Genomic DNA, 17,858 nt, shown 5'->3' with positions numbered 1-17,858 from the left:
TCAGATTGTATGTGCCTTCTTTATGAAACACTAGACCCATTTGATACATTTAGTCACCATGGCAACATGGCTTAGTATTCGAAAAGATTTAATATAGGTAAATTGACAATTTAAATGACTATTTCTTTCAAAATGAGACGGTTTGCTCAACTTTTATTCCTAGGGCATAATCTAATTTAGAAAACTATTACATGAACAAGAAAACATGTCCTATTGCAAAATATTTAAGCACTGTCTTAAAGTGTGGACATAAGTTGCAATATTGTTGTGAGAATCTGATTTAATGTATTAGTTCTCTGCTTTAGGAATGGATGTTGACTGCTCATTAATTCCAGAAATGACTTCATATCCACAGAAATACATTCTCTGTCAGCTTACATAAATCATATAAATTTGGCGCAATTGTAAGAGTACATAATGTTAGCACCACATATTTTTATTGAGGTTATTTTATTCCTAGTTTCTAACCTTTTTTTCAAATTAATCTGTAAAACATACCTTATATAAATAGACACCACAAAGCTTTCAGTGTTTTTAAATAATTTGCGCTCAGAGACAAAAAGATGTTAAATGTTGAAATGTGTGTATGATTGAGAAACTTTTCTGCTGAGATCAGACCTCACAGCCTTAATGTAAAGGACAAAAATCTCTAAAATTAATTAAAGAGCTTATATAGTGAATGATCTCTAAGGAATCTCTTCCAAGTCCTTGAATGTCATTAGTTTAGTGAAAATTATATACACATTCAAAGAAAAATATTCTAAAAAAACTTACAATACACTGTATATAGCTTATGCTATCTCTGCTTAGCTGAAAAGTAAATGCTTACTAGATGTGATGTTACACCTAAACCTTTACATACAAAAATTGTTAAACAATATTAAGTTTTGTTAATGTGTAATTATTAATTTTATTATGGCTTTCCTAACATTTAACATTTTATTAAATTCCTTAATCTTATAGAAATCATTAACAATTATAATACAAAGTAAAACAAAATAAGCACATACTGTACATAATCTGATGTTAATTAGAAAGCGATATAGATAACATTGTTTACACTAACTGGTGCAAAAAATAAAGGGTGATTAGGGATGAGCCGAACACCCCCCGGTTCGGTTCGCATCAGAACCTGCGAACGGACCGAAAATTCGCACAAACATTAGAACCCCATTGACGTCTATGGGACTCGAACGTTCGAAATTAAAAGTGCTAATTTTAAAGGCTAATTTGCATGGTATTGTCCTAAAAAGGGTTTGGGGACCCGGGTCCTGCCCCAGGGGACATGTATCAATGATGATGCTTAAAGTAAAAAAAAGAAAAGTGAAATATTCCTTTAAATATCGTACCTGGGGGGTGTCTATAGTATGCCTGTAAAGTGGCGCATGTTTCCCGTGCTTAGAACAGTCCCTGCACAAAATGACATTTTTAAAGGAAAAAAAGTAATTTAAAACTGCTTGCGGCTTTAATGTAATGTTGGGTCCTGGCAATATGGATGAAAATCAGTGAGACAAATGGCATGGCTACCCTCCAGTCCATTACCAGGACCTTTGGGTCCTGTATGGATATTAAGGGGAACCCCGCACCCAAATTAAAAAAAGGAAAGGCGTGGGGCCCCCAGGCCCTATATACTCTGAACAGCAGTATACAGGCTGTGCAAACAAGACAGGGATTGTAGGTTTGTTAAGTAGAATCTGTTTGTAATTTTGAACTGGTACATTTTTAAAGTGTAGCTCCAGCTAAAAAATTTGTTTTTAAGCTTTTTGGAAAACATAGGGAAGGGTTATCACCCCTGTGACATTTGTTTTGCTGTCTGTGCTCCTCTTCAGAAGATTTCACCTCACTTTTTGTCCCAATGACAAATGTTTTTTGAAATTTTTTTTTTTTTAGTGAAACAAGGATTGGTGATAAAGCATCAGTGGAAAGGAGAAACGGTTTTCCCATATTAACTGTTATATCTTAACACTTACAGGAGAGAATTTCCCTTCCTATGGGGTAGATTTCATCTCACTTCCTGTTGTCTCCTTCTGTTTGCAAGTAGGAATCATTTGTAAGTTGCATGTTTGAAAGTAGGGGCCTTCCCTATATACTCAGCAGAAATTTGGGCCTTAGGTGTTGTTGTGGCCTCAACACTGTAAGCCCTCACAGGGCCCTGCTGTGAAATATTAGATCAAGAATTGTAATTACATGCCCCTGTTGAACAGGGCCAGAAAAATTGGGCCTTTGGTGATGGTGCTGGTGCCACAACACTGTTGAACAGGGGCTGAAAAATTGGGCCTTTGGTGGTGGTGTTGGTGCCACAACACTGAAACCCCTCACAGATACTCTAGTTGGAGCCCAGGAACTAGCCCTGCTGCAAAGAATTGCATCAAAAATTGTAATTACATGCCCTTGTTAAACAGGGGCTTAAAAATTGGGCCTTAGGTACTGGTGGCGGCGCCCAGAACCAAAAATGTTCTTACAAGCTATCAGCATGATCATTGAGGAGGAAGAGGATAATTACTCAGTATAACAGGATAGTCACTCAGCATCAGCATAAGCAGTCTTTGAAGGGATCTGACATTTCAAAAAAAAATATTCGGTTACATCAGCATCAGGTGCTTGGTAGCTGGTGGTGATCCAAGACTAATTCATTTTTATGAAGGTCAGTCGATCGACCGAGTTGGTGGACAGACTCACCCGGTGATCGGTTACAAAGCCTCCAGCAGCACTGAATGTGTGTTCCGAAAGAACGCTGGATACAGGACAGGCCAGTAGCTCAATTGCATACTGTGCAAGCTCTGGCCAGTGATCCATCCTCAAGACCCAGTAACCCAGAGGATTTTCGGTGGGAAAGGTGTCCAAGTCAGATCTTGCCCCTAGGTATTCCTGCACCATGTAAAACAGACGCTGGCGATGGTTGCTGGAACCGATCATACCTTGGGGCTGCGGACTAAAAAATTGTCTGAACGCATCGGTCAGACAGCCACCTTCTCCACCGCTCCTTCTTTGACTGACCGAAGCCTCAGCAACACGTTGTCCAGAAACAGGAGTTTGTAAGCTCCCAGTCTCTGGGAACGCGTTGCACAGACCTTTCTGCAAGGCCTCCCGAAGATGTTTCATCCTCTGCTCCCTCTGTGACAAGATAAGGTCCGCAACATTACCCTTGTAACGTGGATCAAGGAGGGTTGCCAGCCAGTATTGGTCCTTCTCCTTGATACCACAAATAAGAGGATCCTTACGCAGGCTTTGCAGGATCAGGGAGGCCATGCAGCGTAGGTTTTCTTAGGCATTTAGTCCGGAGTCCTCTGGGTCACTTACAACAACATGGTCCGCAGCCACCTCCTCCCAGCCACGTACAAGTCCATGTGTTTCTTTGGACTGATCCCTTAAAGACTGCTGCTGATGCTGAGTGCCAGGCTCCACCTCCATACTGACACAATCCTCCTCCTCTTCCTGTGTGATCGGTGGGCACGCAGGAACACTGTCTGGATAAAGGGGGCCTTGAGAGCTAAGGAAGTCCTCCTCTTCCTGCCTCAAGTGCCCTGTCCATTATTCCACACAGCATGTGCTCCAACAGGAGGACAAGGGGGACAGTGTCACTGATGCATGCACTGTCACTGCTCACCATCCTCGTGGCCTCCTCAAATGGTGACAGGACAGTGAATGCATCCCTGATCATGGCCCACTGGCGTGGGGAAAAAAAAAAAAACAAGCTCCCCTGACTCTGTCCTGGTGCCATAGTCGCACAGATACTCATTGATGGCTCTCTGCTGCATGTGCAGCTGCTGCAGCATGGCCAATGTTGAGTTCCACCTGGTGGGCATGTCACAGATTAGGCAGTTCTTGGGCAGGGTAAACTCTTTTTGGAGGTCTGCCAGCCGAGCACTGGCATTATATGACTGGCGGAAATACACACAGACTTTCCTGGCCTGCCTCAGGACATCCTGTAAGCCCAGTACCTCCCCAAGAACCGCTGCACCACCAAGTTAAGGATGTAAGCCAAACAGGGCACATGGGTCAGTTGTCCCTGTCGGAGGGCGGAGAGGAGGTTGGTGCCATTGTCGCAAACCACCATTCCTGCCTTATGTTGGCGTGGCGTCAACCACCTCTGAACCTGCCCCTGCAGAGCTGACAGAACCTCTGCCCCAGTGTGGCTCCTGTCCCCCAAGCACACCAGCTCAAGCACCGCATGGCATCTTTTGGCCTGCGTACTTGCGTAGCCCCTTGAACGCTTATGGAGCACCGCTGGTTCCGAGGACAAAGCATAGGAAGAGGCCATGGAGGAAGAAGAAGAGGAGGGGTGGAGGAGAGAGGTGTGTCAGAATTATTAGTAGTGGCATTTTGGAGGCGTGGTGGTTGAACAACCTCCAACACTACTGCACCTTGTCCTGCATCCTTCCCAGCTGCCAGCAGAGTGACCCAATGCGCCGTGAATCTTAGGTAATGTCTCTGTCCATGCCTGCTGGACCATGAGTCAGCGGTAATATGCACCTTACCGCTGACCGCCCTGTCCAGCGAGGCCAAGACATTGCCTTCCACATGCCGGTAGAGAGCCGGAATCGCTTCCGTGAGAAAAAGTGGCATTTGGGTACCTGCCACTGAGGAACCGCACATTTCACAAACTCATGGAAGGGGGCAGAGTCTACCAACTGAAAAGGTAGCAGTTGAAGTGCTAGCAATTTTGCCAAGCTAGCATTCAACCGCTGGGCATGTGGATGGCTGGGAGCGAACTTCTTTCGGCGGTGCAGCAGCTGGGGCAGGGAAATTTGCCTGGTACAATCTGACGTCGGTGTACTGAAAGCAGATTGCTGTCACTTGGCTGTGACACACCTAATTCTACACCTTCATTCCTCTCAGTGCAGGTCTCAGAGAGGACTGAAGGTATAGTGGGGTTGGAGATCTCAGCTGATGAGGAGCAAGGAGAGGTCCTCTTTGTTCTTTGGAGTGGGTCTTTTAGATATGCTTGCCAACGAACTGCATGGCAGGTCAACATATGTCTGGTCAAGCATGTGGTGCCCAAGCGGAAGATGTTTTGGCCACGGGAGATACGCTTGAGACATATGTTGCAAATAGCAGCGGTGCAATCTGATGCACTCGTCTCAAAAAAGGCCCACACCAAAGAACTTTTGGAATAACGTGCAGAGACAGCAGCACCCTGCACATGCGGAGCTTTGCGGTGTGATGCAGTCAGTATGTTGCCCTTAGGCTGGCCCCTGGAGGGCATCCTGCCTCGTTGGTGATGTGCCTCCTCCTCCTCTCTCTTGTCAGGCACCCACGTTGAGTCAGTGACCTAATTGTCCCCTCCCTGCTCATCGCTGGAGCAAACCTGGCAGTATGCTGCAGCAGGGGGAGCATTATTGCCAGATTGCTGTCCTTCTTGGGCACCCCCTCTGTCCATGCTCACGTTACTGCCTTCATCTAGCTCAGTATCATCATCAGAGCCTTCTAAACACTGGGCATCCTCCTGGAGCATGTACCCAACACTGTGGTCAAACAGGTCGAGGGACTCCTCAAGAGGACATGGTGGGGCTAGGGAAGGAGTCACTGATGCCATTAAGCCAAGGGAAGAGGCCGCGTTGGCAGCTGCTTTGCCAGACAAAGTACCCTGAGCATGGGTGAGAGAGGATGAGGAGGATGAGGATGGCTTGGTCATCCACTCGACCAAGTCTTCCGCATGTTGCGGCTCAACACGGCCAGCTGCCGAAAAAAAGGCCAAGCGTGTCTCACGGCCACGTGCTGATGAGGATGCACCATCTCCACGACCAGCACCGTTGCCTCTAGACACAGAGCCTGCTTGCCCTCTTTTATTGGCTTGTGACTGTCTGCCTCTCCTTGTTGGCCTTCCAGACATACTAATGGCCTGTAGCTGCACTAAGCTGGGGAGAGATAGAGAGAGATATACATACTGATACTGCAGCTAGCAAAATCAACTGCCTGCCTACAGTATGAGAACACCACCAACCTTCTACAGGTAGCTTTAGCTGAACACTGTGCAGAGGTCGCACTACACTAACGTGTAAATAATTTAGCTGCCTGCGATAGTGATAGGATCAGGAAAACACCACCAACCTTCTACAGGTAGCTTTAGCTGAACAGTGCAGAGGTCGCACTACACTAAACGTGTAAATAATTTAGCTGCCTGCGATAGTGATAGGATCAGGAAAACACCACCAACCTTCTACAGGTAGCTTTAGCTGAACAGTGCAGAGGTCGCACTACACTAACGTGTAAATACTTTAGCTGCCTGCGGTAGTGATAGGATCAGGAAAACACCACCAACCTTCTACAGGTAGCTTTAGCTGAACAGTGCAGAGGTCGCACTACACTAACATGTAAATTACAACTAAAGGGAGACATATATAAAAGAGACCAAAAAAGCTGCACACCCCGAAATTGATTTGTCTAAAGGATTTTTGGATTCCCCAGTGGGGCTTTAAAACAGCAAAGTACAACATTGCGAAAATCATTGATATTGGTGTTGTGAAGACAGTTTATTGACAGAGTGTCCAATAAAGTCATATGTTTATACAAAGTCTAATCCAATGATGAGTTCATATTACATAAAATGGTAAAAATACAACTATAGTCCATAAAGCGGTAAAAATGCATAAACACATCATTACATTGCATAGTATAGTAAAATACCGAAGCCCCAACGCGTTTCGACCTATATGCAGTCTCTTCAGGGGGCACATTTGAATCTAAATGTCACCATGGAATCGGTCCAACACACCCTACATGATCTCTTGGAAGGAGATGCCTTTCTTAAGTGACTAGGCCTGCCTCCGCTTCCTGCAGAGAATGACCAACCCTCTCCGACCACCCCAGGGCATCTCGCTGCCCCAGCCAGGATTTGTACCCCAGTATAAGGAAGAGGTTCGAGGGCCTACTCCACTCCTCAATGCTCCCAACGTTCCAGACCACCCACTTGATCTACTGCAGAGTCCCCATTGGCTCTTCTTTTTTCTTTCCCTCTCCCATGGGGTTACGATCCTCCGGTCGACCCCATATGGGAGTCAGTTTTGCCTTATTACTGGGCGTTCTACAATGATTTTCCTCAGTGCCTTTTCTTTTTTTTGTTGCACGTGTTAACACTATTTACATCCAGAACTGTTGCCTGAAGGGAGTCCCTCCATGGTTTTGCATGTTCTATGGCCTAAATGCTTTAACCTATCATGGCTTTAAAATTAATGTCATATAATGTAAAGGGCCTGAATTCTATTAAGAAAAGATGGTTGGCATTGCGGGAGTTTAGGACCTCCGGCGAGGATGTGATCCTGGTTCAGGAGACGCACTTCCGGGCTGGAGCCTCCCTGAAATTCGCCTCTAGATATTTTCCGCTGTCTTTTTTGGCGTCTGACCCATCCTCGAAGGGCGGGTGTGGCGGTTTTGATAAGGCGCTCTTGCCCTCTCCAGATCAAGTCAATCCATTTAGATCCTCAGGGTCATTATGTAGTATTACAAGGTACCTATTTGTCTAACCCTATAACGATTATGAATATATAAGCTCCTAACTCTGGTCAGGTTAAATTCCTTACAGATGCTTTTGACCGCCTACAAAAATTTTCTCAACCCTTTACAATAATAGGTGGCGACTTTAATGCTGTCTTCTCTCCCACCCGAGATAGAAAATCTTTGTTTCTTGCCCCTTCATCTTCCGCTACGCATTCCTTGGCCACTTCCTTTAGACTGATTCGCACTCATCACCTGTACGATACATGGCAGAACAAACATTCCACAGGTAGACAATACTCGTTTTACTCCCCCCTCATAAGATGTTCTCTAGACTAGACTACTTCCTTGTTTCTGCTCCCCTGCTTCCACACACAGTGTCATCTGAACTGGGACCCATTTCCTGGTCAGATCACGCTCCCTTATCCCTAGATCTAAGCCTTTCTGCAGCATATCCCAGGAAATGTCATTGGAGACTCAATGAATCCCTGTTATCACATTCCGTAACAAAGACACATTATCCAAAACCTTAACTGAATATTTTCTTTTTATTTCAATAGTTTTTTATTAATTTTCATCAAAAAGGATAATACAAACAATATACCAAGAAAAAAGAAAACGGTACTATACAATAATGGATATTACAAATATTTCAGAAGTAGCAACTGAATACTCATGTTGTTTAGTAGCATATAAGCATTTGTACCGTAACACATGCAAGATATGTTTGGATGTCCTATGGCACCTTCAAATCCTATATTTATTGTTAATATACAGAAATAGGGTGAGTCCCCTCCTTCCGACACCCCTATTGGGTACATGCTGTGCCCTGGGAGGAGGAGGCTCAACAACCTTGCTAAGGAAGGATTGATGGACGGTACAAGTTTTACAAGGAATACTGCTTTTGGAACAGATTATGCTATGCATTCAGTATTAATGAAAAGGGAAAATAAAATTAATTAAACCAAATAATAAATGGAGTCAAGCGAGCATATAGATATAGAGCCAATCGGGTGATTGTACATAGATCTGTAACAGTACTTATGTTTTTCCTTGTTTTATACCAGTCAGTCCACGATTTCCATTGATTATGTGATACATGAAATTTGCCTTGGGATGAGGCGAACATTTTTTCATAAATAATGTGTGTATTAGTGGTTAGAATTATTTGTTATTTTGGGGGATTCCTGATCTTTTCAATGTCTGGTAATCGCTAATCTGGTGCTCAATAAAACGTGAGAAACTATAATCCTGGAAGCTTTAGGAAGCAAGTCTATATCCAAAGAAAGAATAGCTAAGCCCGAAGTTGCATGGATCTGTTGTTTTATTATTTGTGCAAGTATGTCAAATACCTTTTCCCAAAGTGTACGTATTTTTGGACAATCCCATAATATATGATATAGGGTACCTATATTATTACAATTCCTCCAACACATTGGGGAGGCATTATAGTCAAACTTATAGATCCTATATGGTGTTAGATACCATCGCATTAGTATCTTTTGTGTTAATTCCCATAGGTTGATACACCTAGAGGCAGCATATATAGTCTGAAGTGCCTTTTGCCATTGTTCTGGGGTGAAGTATTCTTTTAGTTCTCGTTTCCAAGCCTCAATATGGGAATGTTTAACAAATGTCAGTTTATCGTTTAATGCATTATAAAAGAAGGAGATGCATTTGATATTGGTGGTATGTTCGGTGAGATATAGTTTTATTTTCCACGGGAGTTGTATGGAGAGAGGAGGGTTAGGAAATTACTGTAGGTATCGATAATGTTCCAGGTCATATTCATTTTGTAGTGCTCTAAATGTTTTCATTGTGGGACCTATCGTAAGATCCTCTAAATTCACTATTCCTTGTTCTACCCAGTGATTTATGCGAAGGTCCAGAATAATTCCAGATAAACTGGTGATAGGAATCTGTAGTGAGGAAACGTGGGAGTTAAATGTTTGTTTTTCTATTAGTATTTTCCATGCTCGGAGTGATGCTTTCATCGGAGGAGCTAGAGAATGGGTGTATGTAGAGTTGAGTGGACTTATCATTAAATATTCGTAAAGATTTTTGTTGGGAATTTGGGTCTCCTCTAATTCCTGCCATCTAGGATTAGGTGTTTCGGGGAACCATGATCTCAGTTGCGCTAGAATTGATGCGAGATAGTTTCCCACTCCCCCCCACCTTTCTGGACGTCACTGAGTTTTTAAAGGCCCATCTTGCTTTTTTCCCTTTCCATAAAAACCCGTTAAGCAGGGATTGAAGTTTGGAAAAGTAGGAATTAGGGACCAGGATGGGAAGAGATCTGAACATGTATTAATTGAGGTAGAATTACCATTTTAAAAGCAGCTAGGCTCCCTGACCATAAAATTTCCGATTTAGCTAAATTTTGAAGTCTCAATGGTAAGGAGCTGAGAAAGGGAACATAGTTGGCCCTAAAAAGGTCTTCCGGAGATGCGGTTAGAGTGATTCCTAGATATTTTACCCCCCTCTTTGCACCATGTATATGGAAACAGTGAACTGAGATTGTTTTTTAATTGTGATTCTATGCCAATACCTAGTATGCAAGATTTGCTCTCGTTTACCCTATAATAGGAAATTTTAGTGAACAATTGTAATGTGTCATGAACCGAAGCCAGGGAAATTGCTGCATTTGTGAGCATCAAGATGATGTCGTCTGCGAACAAACTAATGACATATTCTGATTTATGAGTTGGGAACCCTGTGATGTATTGGTGTGATCTAATATATGTTGCTAAGGGTTCTAGGATTGAATTAAAAATTAATGGGGAGAGAGGACAACCCTGGCGGGTACCGTTGGTTATATTAAATGGCTTGGAGAGTACTCACGAGGTATACACATGGGCTGAGGGCTTCGAGTACAATGCCATTATTGCCATTAAGATGGAACCAGAGAATCCAAACTTCTCCAGAACCCTCTCTAAATATCTCCAATGGACTCTATCAAAGGCCTTCTCTGCATCCAATGCCAGAAGCAGAGAAGGCCTTCGCTGGGATTTAGCAATGTGAATAATATTTGTCAGCCTCCTGGTAGCATCGGAGGTCTGCCGTCCCCTAGTAAATCCAGTCTGATCCGAATGAATTAAATGGGGCAGAATATCCATTAGGCGGTTAGCTATGAGTTTTGCATAGATTTTTAGGTCGGTATTTAATAATGATATGGGTCGAAAGTTTGCTGGACTATCTGGGTTTTTCCCTGGCTTGGGCAAAGTCACTATCAAAGCACTCAGCATTTCTGGAGGGAAGGAGGAAGAGGCAGCAGCAGCAGCAGCATTGAAGATTTTGCTCAAATGGGGAGATAGGATAGGTTTAAATGCTTGATAATATTCTCCTATATAACCATCAGGTCCCGGAGATTTGTTAACTTGAAGTGAATCAATAATTTTATGGATTTCTTCTGTAGTAAATGGAGCATTTAAATACTCCTTTTCCTGCTGGGACAATGTTGGTAATGAAATTTGTTTTAGAAAATCAGTTATCATCTCGGTAGTTGGTTGGGAAGTGGTTGCATCATCCTTGAGATTGTAGAGGGCACCATAGTAATTGCTGAAGGCGTCCGCTATATCTTGTGGATGTTGCATTTTGGTTTTGTTCGTGGGGTGTAGGCTATATGGAATTTTGGTTTTACTTTTGTGCCCCTTAAGCTGTTGCGCTAACAACTTTCCTGCCCTATTACCATGTACATAATAGGTCATTTTAAGTCTTTTGGTGTTTTTCTCAAAGGCCTCTAGTAAAAGGAGTCTAAGATCATATCTGTTCGTTTAGTCTTTTGGATAGTGAGGGGGAAGTTTGTTGTTTATTTTTGGATTCTAAACTGAAAATTTCATCTGTGATATTCTGTAGCTTTTTTTGCCGCTGCCTCCTCGCCCTGGCCCCCAGTTTTATGAATATCCCCCCTAATAAATGCCTTATGGGCATTCCACAAAGTAAAATGGTTTTGAACAGAGGGTTCATTAATAGTAAAAAACTCTAACAAATGATCTTCAATAATTTGTTTAGACTCTGGTTGTTGTAAGAGAAAAGAGTTAGCTCTCCATATCGGTGTAGCATTGACTATAGAAGCGTCTTTTATGGATAAGGTAATAGAGGCGTAATCCGACCATGTAATATTGTTAATGGTCGTAGAGATCGATTTGGTTAAGGTATGTTGGTCTACCAAAAAAAGGTCGATTCTGGTGTATGTACGATGTGGAGCGGAGAAGAACGTAAAATCCCTTTCTCCAGCATGTAGACACCGCCACACATCGTATAAGTTCTCTTTGTGTAAAGAATCTTGGAGAGATGCCGTTGTACGTTTCGTCTTCTTTGTTGTATCTATGGATGGGTCAGGGATTATGTTGAAGTCTCCACAGAGCACCAAAAGCCCTTTTCTGAGGGTGTTAATTTTCTGCATGAGTTTGTGAAAAAAAATGAATTTGGTGCTTGTTTGGGGCATATACGTTTACGATAGTATAGGTTACCTGATTGATATCACATACCAAAACCAAGTAACGCTCTTGTGGATCACAAAGTTTCATATGTAATACAAACGCTACAGTATCTCTTATGGCAGTCATTACTCCTCTGTTTTTCCAAATGAGTTAGCAAAAAAAGTGTGTGGAAAGTGTTTGTTTTGACAGATTGGGGTGACCGTACTACAGAAATGTGTTTCTTGGGCGCATAAAATGTCAGATTTATTCGTCAATGCTTCTTTCCAAAGGGATTTTCTTTTTGCTGGGTGGTTAAGCCCTTTAGAGTTAATGGATAAAAATTGAATAGCCATGAGGTTGGTTATGTGGGCATGTTAATTGTGATCTGTGCTCATACATTAAGAAGACAAGAGCTCCCTCTTGCGGATATTCCAATAGGTGTGTTGTCCCCCTTATGAGAAGGGTACTCACTGTGAACCTGGAAAGAGCTGTGACATTCCGATCTCTGTGCTGAAGAATTTTAGTGGAATGAAGAGACTTTGGCTTGATGAGGTGGATGCTTAATAACTGGCTGAGAGACTCCATAGCAAAAAAGAAAAAACAAAAAAAGAAAAGTCGAACATATAAAGTATAACAAGTAAGGCAACAGCGCAACTTTCCATAAACTTCTAAGTGTTCCATAAGGGTAACTTCCTTCTTATGGAACTTAGTGAGTTTCACCCGTGTGCAGCTAAATGCTGCTCAAGTAACTTGGGGGGATGAGTTCAAGCCTAGCAGCTATTCCGGCATCCTCTGTATGGACATAAATTCACTCCTGAATCGCAAGGGATGTTATTTATGCGACTTGGTGTCCCTTTGTGTAACTGTTTTCCAGTCAGGGATAGATGATCGTCGATTGGTTGCGTGACTACCGTCATCTTCGGAATCAGGGAGAATTTCCCATTCTTTCAGTAAGGAGATACCCTTATCCAGGGAGTCCACAACAAACGTTTTATCCTGTCTTGTGATTGTGATTTTAGTAGGGTAACCCCATCTGTAGGGTATGTTTTGGTTCCTGAGTACTTTCGTAATAGTGTTCAGATTCCGTCTTTTTTGCAATGTATGCTGAGACAGGTCAGCATAGAATTGCAGTTGTTGGAAGCGGGATGGGATGTTTTCCTGTTTGCGCATTGCTTGCATTAGTTGTTCTTTTACATGAAAGAAGTGCAGGCGCAGAATCACATCCCTAGGAAAATTATCCGGGAGATATGATGGTTTTGGCAGATGGTGTATTCTGTCAATAGTAAGGTCTATTGCAGAGAGGTCAGGTAGAAGAGCAGTAAATAAATCTATCGTATATGATCGCAGTTCTGATGTTTGCACTGATTCAGGGATCCCCCTAATCTTAAGGTTGTTCCGTCTGGACCTGTCCTCAATATCTGCGATTTTGTTTTTAATCCAGGCAGATTCCTCTTCTCGTTCTTCATTAGCGTCCACCAGCTCATTTATGGTGGAGGCATATTCCCCCATCTTGCTTTCAATATGCTCTACTCTGGTCTCTACTGCATTTAACTCCCCACTGAATCTATGTATACAGTTCATCATGTCTGCTTGTATAGTGCTTCTTAGAGACACCAGCATATCTTTAAGAACAGTGTCCATCACAGGCTGGTTCATGGTGGGGAAGGAAGTAATGGAGTCAGGGAGTTCTCTGGTGTCATCTCCTGAGTCCGTTACAGGGCTCATTGCAGGGCTGCATCCAGCGCCATCCAGCTTTAACTTAGCCTTGGCTGGGTTTCCTGATGGTGAGGAGGAAGGAAGGGAGTGCTGACTGCTATATGATTCATTATTATTAGGGGATGAGGTGGCTGTGTGCGGAACGGGCTTGTGCTTATGAGTCAGTGTAGGTGAATGACCGGCGCCATTTTGCCTACCTCCATGCTACGGCTGTGTAAAATAGTCCGTCAGCCGTTGTGGCCTGGATGAGCCTTTACGCTTGCCCATCATGTCCTCCAGGTGTGCCCGGATCGGATCGCCAGCCGGGGAAGAGAAATCTGGAGTGATTTGTGCCGATTTCAGCCGCTATGTCCGCCGGGGTGCCAGAGCTCTGGAATCAAGCGGCCATTCAGCTCCATTGCAGGCCACGCCCCCCCTAACTGAATATTTTCAATTGAACACAGGTTCCGTGACCAGCCCATCCACCCTTTGGGAGGCCCATAAGGCTTTCTTCCGAGGACAGTGTATAGCTGTTGGCTCGCAAAGGAAGAAAGACAAAACCCTCTTGAAATCATCTTTGCTGTCTCAACTTTCAACTGCTGAAAGATCTCTGCTCCGGGCTCCCACGGTGGGCCGGCTGCATGCGGTAACCTTTTTACGCTACCAAATAAAATCCTTAGACATTTCAACAGTAGACAAATCACTTTTATGGGCTAAACAAAAGTTCTATGAGTTTTCAAATAAACCACACAGGATGTTGGTTTCTAGACTCAACCCAAGACCCTTTCTTCCCTTCCCAGACCACATCAAGCACCCTGATGGGACTCCCTCTTACTGCCCGCAGACTATGACTGAGGTGTTTGGCGAGTTCTACGACAGACTCTACAACTGCCTCACACCCAACCAACACCCCCTATTTGAAATTACAGCTTTTGAAGAGTTTATGTCCGACATGCGACTTCCCAAGTTATCAGACTCTGACGTACAAATATTAAACGCCTCTGTCACAGAAGAGGAACTGTCTAACACTGTCAAGTCCTTACGGAATTATAAAGCCCCAGGCCCAGATGGTCTCCCATATTCATACTATAAGTCATTCCTTCCTATCCTGTCTCCACACCTGGTATCCCTTTATAACTTTCTCCTCCAGGGAAAACTCCCCCACCAACAATTTCTCCACTCGTACATCACAGTCATACCGAAACCTGATAGACCATTCCCTCCCAGACAACTATAGGCCAATAGCCCTTCTGAATTCAGATTATAAGCTATTCATGAAAATTCTAGCCAATCGCCTTTCGCAATTTTTGACAAAACTCATTGACAGAGACCAGGTGGGATTTGTCCCCACCAGACATGCAGGAGGCAATACCCGACGAACCATTGACCTTATTGATATGTTCAACAGAGTCCACCCTCCTGCCATGATCTTAAGCCTTGATGCCCAAAAGGCATTCGACAGACTGAGCTGGCCCTATAGGTTTGCGACTCTCACTAGATTTGGCATCCAAGGTCCCTTTATGCAAGCCCTAAAATCCCTATACTCCAACCCCACTTCGCAGGTCCAGCTGGCTTCTTTCACGTCACGTTCAATCCCCATGTCCAACGGAACTAGACAAGGCTGTCCCTTATCCCCCTTAACCCCCCTTCTCTTCATCTTGTGTCTGGAGCCTTTGGCGGAGGCTATTAGATCCCATCCTGATATAAGAGGGGTTCCCATGCATCAAAGGGAGTACAAACTATCTTTATTTGCCGATGATGTACTCCTTACCCTAACTAACCCTCACATCTCTCTACCATCACTCCAGGCCTGATTTTTGCAATTTAGTTCCCTTTCTGGCTACAAGGTTAATACATCTAAAAACTGAAGCCATGCCTCTCCACATACCTCCTGATGACCTTCTTTTGCTTAAAGGTTCATACTCATATCCTTGGCTTGGTGCACAACGTCTCTCAAATATCTAGGGGTTCAACTCACGCCTGAATATTCCTCTTTTTATTCGACCAACTATCTCCCTCTTTTCAGGAATATAAATGCTGTGCTAACTCGTTGGAACCTCCTTCCGATATCATGGATAGGTAGAATTAACATTCTGAAGATGTCCATTATGCCTAAATTGCTATATTTCTTCAAAACACTTCCGGTTTCCATCCCAATGACATAGTTGACAAGTACTTAAAAGGTGGTTTCTTAACTTTATCTGGAAAGGGGGAGCCCACAGAGTGGCCAGCTCGGTGATTTTTTTCCCCTAGAGATCAGGGAGGTATGGGGGCCCCAGACATTTATAAGTATTACTTAGCCTCTCATCTCCAGGCAGTAGTGGCCTGGTCGAGTCTGAGACCCCGAGCCGCTGGGCGGATATTGAGATGGGATCTCTGTTTCCGACCCATCCATGCTCTCTGATCTGGTCCCCTGAGTTAATCTCAGACCTCAAGCTATGGAATCTCTGTCTAAACCCCGTGCTATTTTCACTCAAGATTTGGCGTTCTTGCCTCCCCAAATTCTCGCTCTCTTCCATATCCCCCCTTCTCTAATGTACTGTTCAACCCCTTAATCCCCGACAGCCTTTCACATTCCCGAATGTTCCCCTGGGCTAGGGAGGGTATGTTTCAACTCCGGCACTTTGTTAATCCGGTCACCCGAACTTTCAAAGATCTTCAATCTAATAGCCAAATTCCTAACCACTTGCTATACTCATACCTCCAAATTACTCACTTTCTTTCTAAATTTCCCCCCTCGCTTGCCCTCACCAGGCCAACATCCTTTGAACTTTTGTGCTCCCAAGGTCCATACCAAAAACGACTCATTTCCAGTATATACCAAATTCTCCAGGAGAATGCCCCACTCTCAAAAGGTCCCCCACTCCTACATGAACAAATGGGTGCAATACACCCAACAACATATTTCTGACATACAGTGGGCTAAAATCTGGTCCTCGACCTCTAAGGTTTCTCGATGTGTGGCACAGAAGGAGACAGCATATAAAGTCTTATACTTTTGGTATAGAACCCCGGAGGTTACACACCATTATGACCCCTCTCTCTCCCCTCTCTGTTGGAGATGTGGGAGAGGTAGGGGGAATCAATATCATATCTTTTGGCAATGTGAACTGATTGCTCCTTTTTGGTCCATGGTACTTTCAATGCTTCAGCAGATACTTGATCTCCAACTCCCTTTGGACCCAGTACACTTCCTTCTGGGCCTCCCATTTCCTGCCCTGGGGAAGGTCCCGAGCAAGCTCACCTCCTTTATCTTGCTGCTAGCCAAAAGGGCCATACCTGCTTGCTGGCTGTCTACAGTTCCCCCAACTCAAGAGCAGCTATTGCAGGGTATCAAGGATATACGTAGAATGGAACATCTGACGGCTATGGCGGAGGATACGACAGATAGGTTTGATAGGATTTGGGCCCTCTGGGATATTTTGTCCTTCAGCTCACCTCTTTAGTCTTTACGAGGCCTTTAACAGGACAAAAGTCGATCAACACTTTGCTCCCCATATAGACCTGCTCTCATTTGATATCCCGCTCCCACCCCATTAAGTCTACGCTCTAAATTATATGCTATGATTACCCATATGTTTTATGTGATACTGCCTTGTTTCCTGTTTAATTTTTGTTTCCTTTTATTTTTATTTTGATCATTATCTGTTAAAATTATAGATACCTCTGTTTGTTACTTGCCTCTACATCTGCTTGTACAATCTTTATGCCATAGCGTATTCATACCATTGGATATGTACCTGTTTTCTCTGAATAATCTTTCAATAAAAATACAATTTAAAAAAAAAACCATTAGCACCAATAGACTGTGCTCATTTAAATTGCTGTAATACATTAGATAAAGATGTAATCAACATTGACAGTTCAGAAACATTAGAATAAGAACAGGTCTCACAACCAATATTAGATGCTGGATGCCCACTGCTGGCTGCCACAGGGGCAGGCTGAGTAACGCTGCTCTGTGCCACATGTGGGGTGCACTCTTCCTTACGGAACTTCCGGCCCCCTCCCCTCCTCTCAGCTGAAGAGAAGCATTAGTCTTTAGGCATTTCTTTTTCCTGATAGGCTGCTGATGCGTCCCACTGGTGACCGCGGCAGTCTACACATCTTCATTAGGGGGTGTAATGGCAGCCCTCACAGGTGGAGCTGAGCCTCGTCCCTCCTCCAGACACCGCAGCAGCCATTATTCACCCCCCCTCACCTTCGGCTTTCTCCAAAAGGCGGCGTAGGAGGCTTTCCCTTCTGCCTGGAGAACGGCACTTCGTAGCTGCAGAGGACTGGAGTTACGGTCCAGTCCGATGGCTAGTG

The sequence above is a fragment of the Aquarana catesbeiana genome, linkage group LG04 (assembly GCF_042186555.1).
Source record: "Aquarana catesbeiana isolate 2022-GZ linkage group LG04, ASM4218655v1, whole genome shotgun sequence".
In the NCBI taxonomy this organism is placed as follows: domain Eukaryota; kingdom Metazoa; phylum Chordata; class Amphibia; order Anura; family Ranidae; genus Aquarana; species Aquarana catesbeiana.
The sequence above is the reverse complement of the archived record's forward strand: the minus strand, read 5'-3'. Positions refer to the sequence as shown.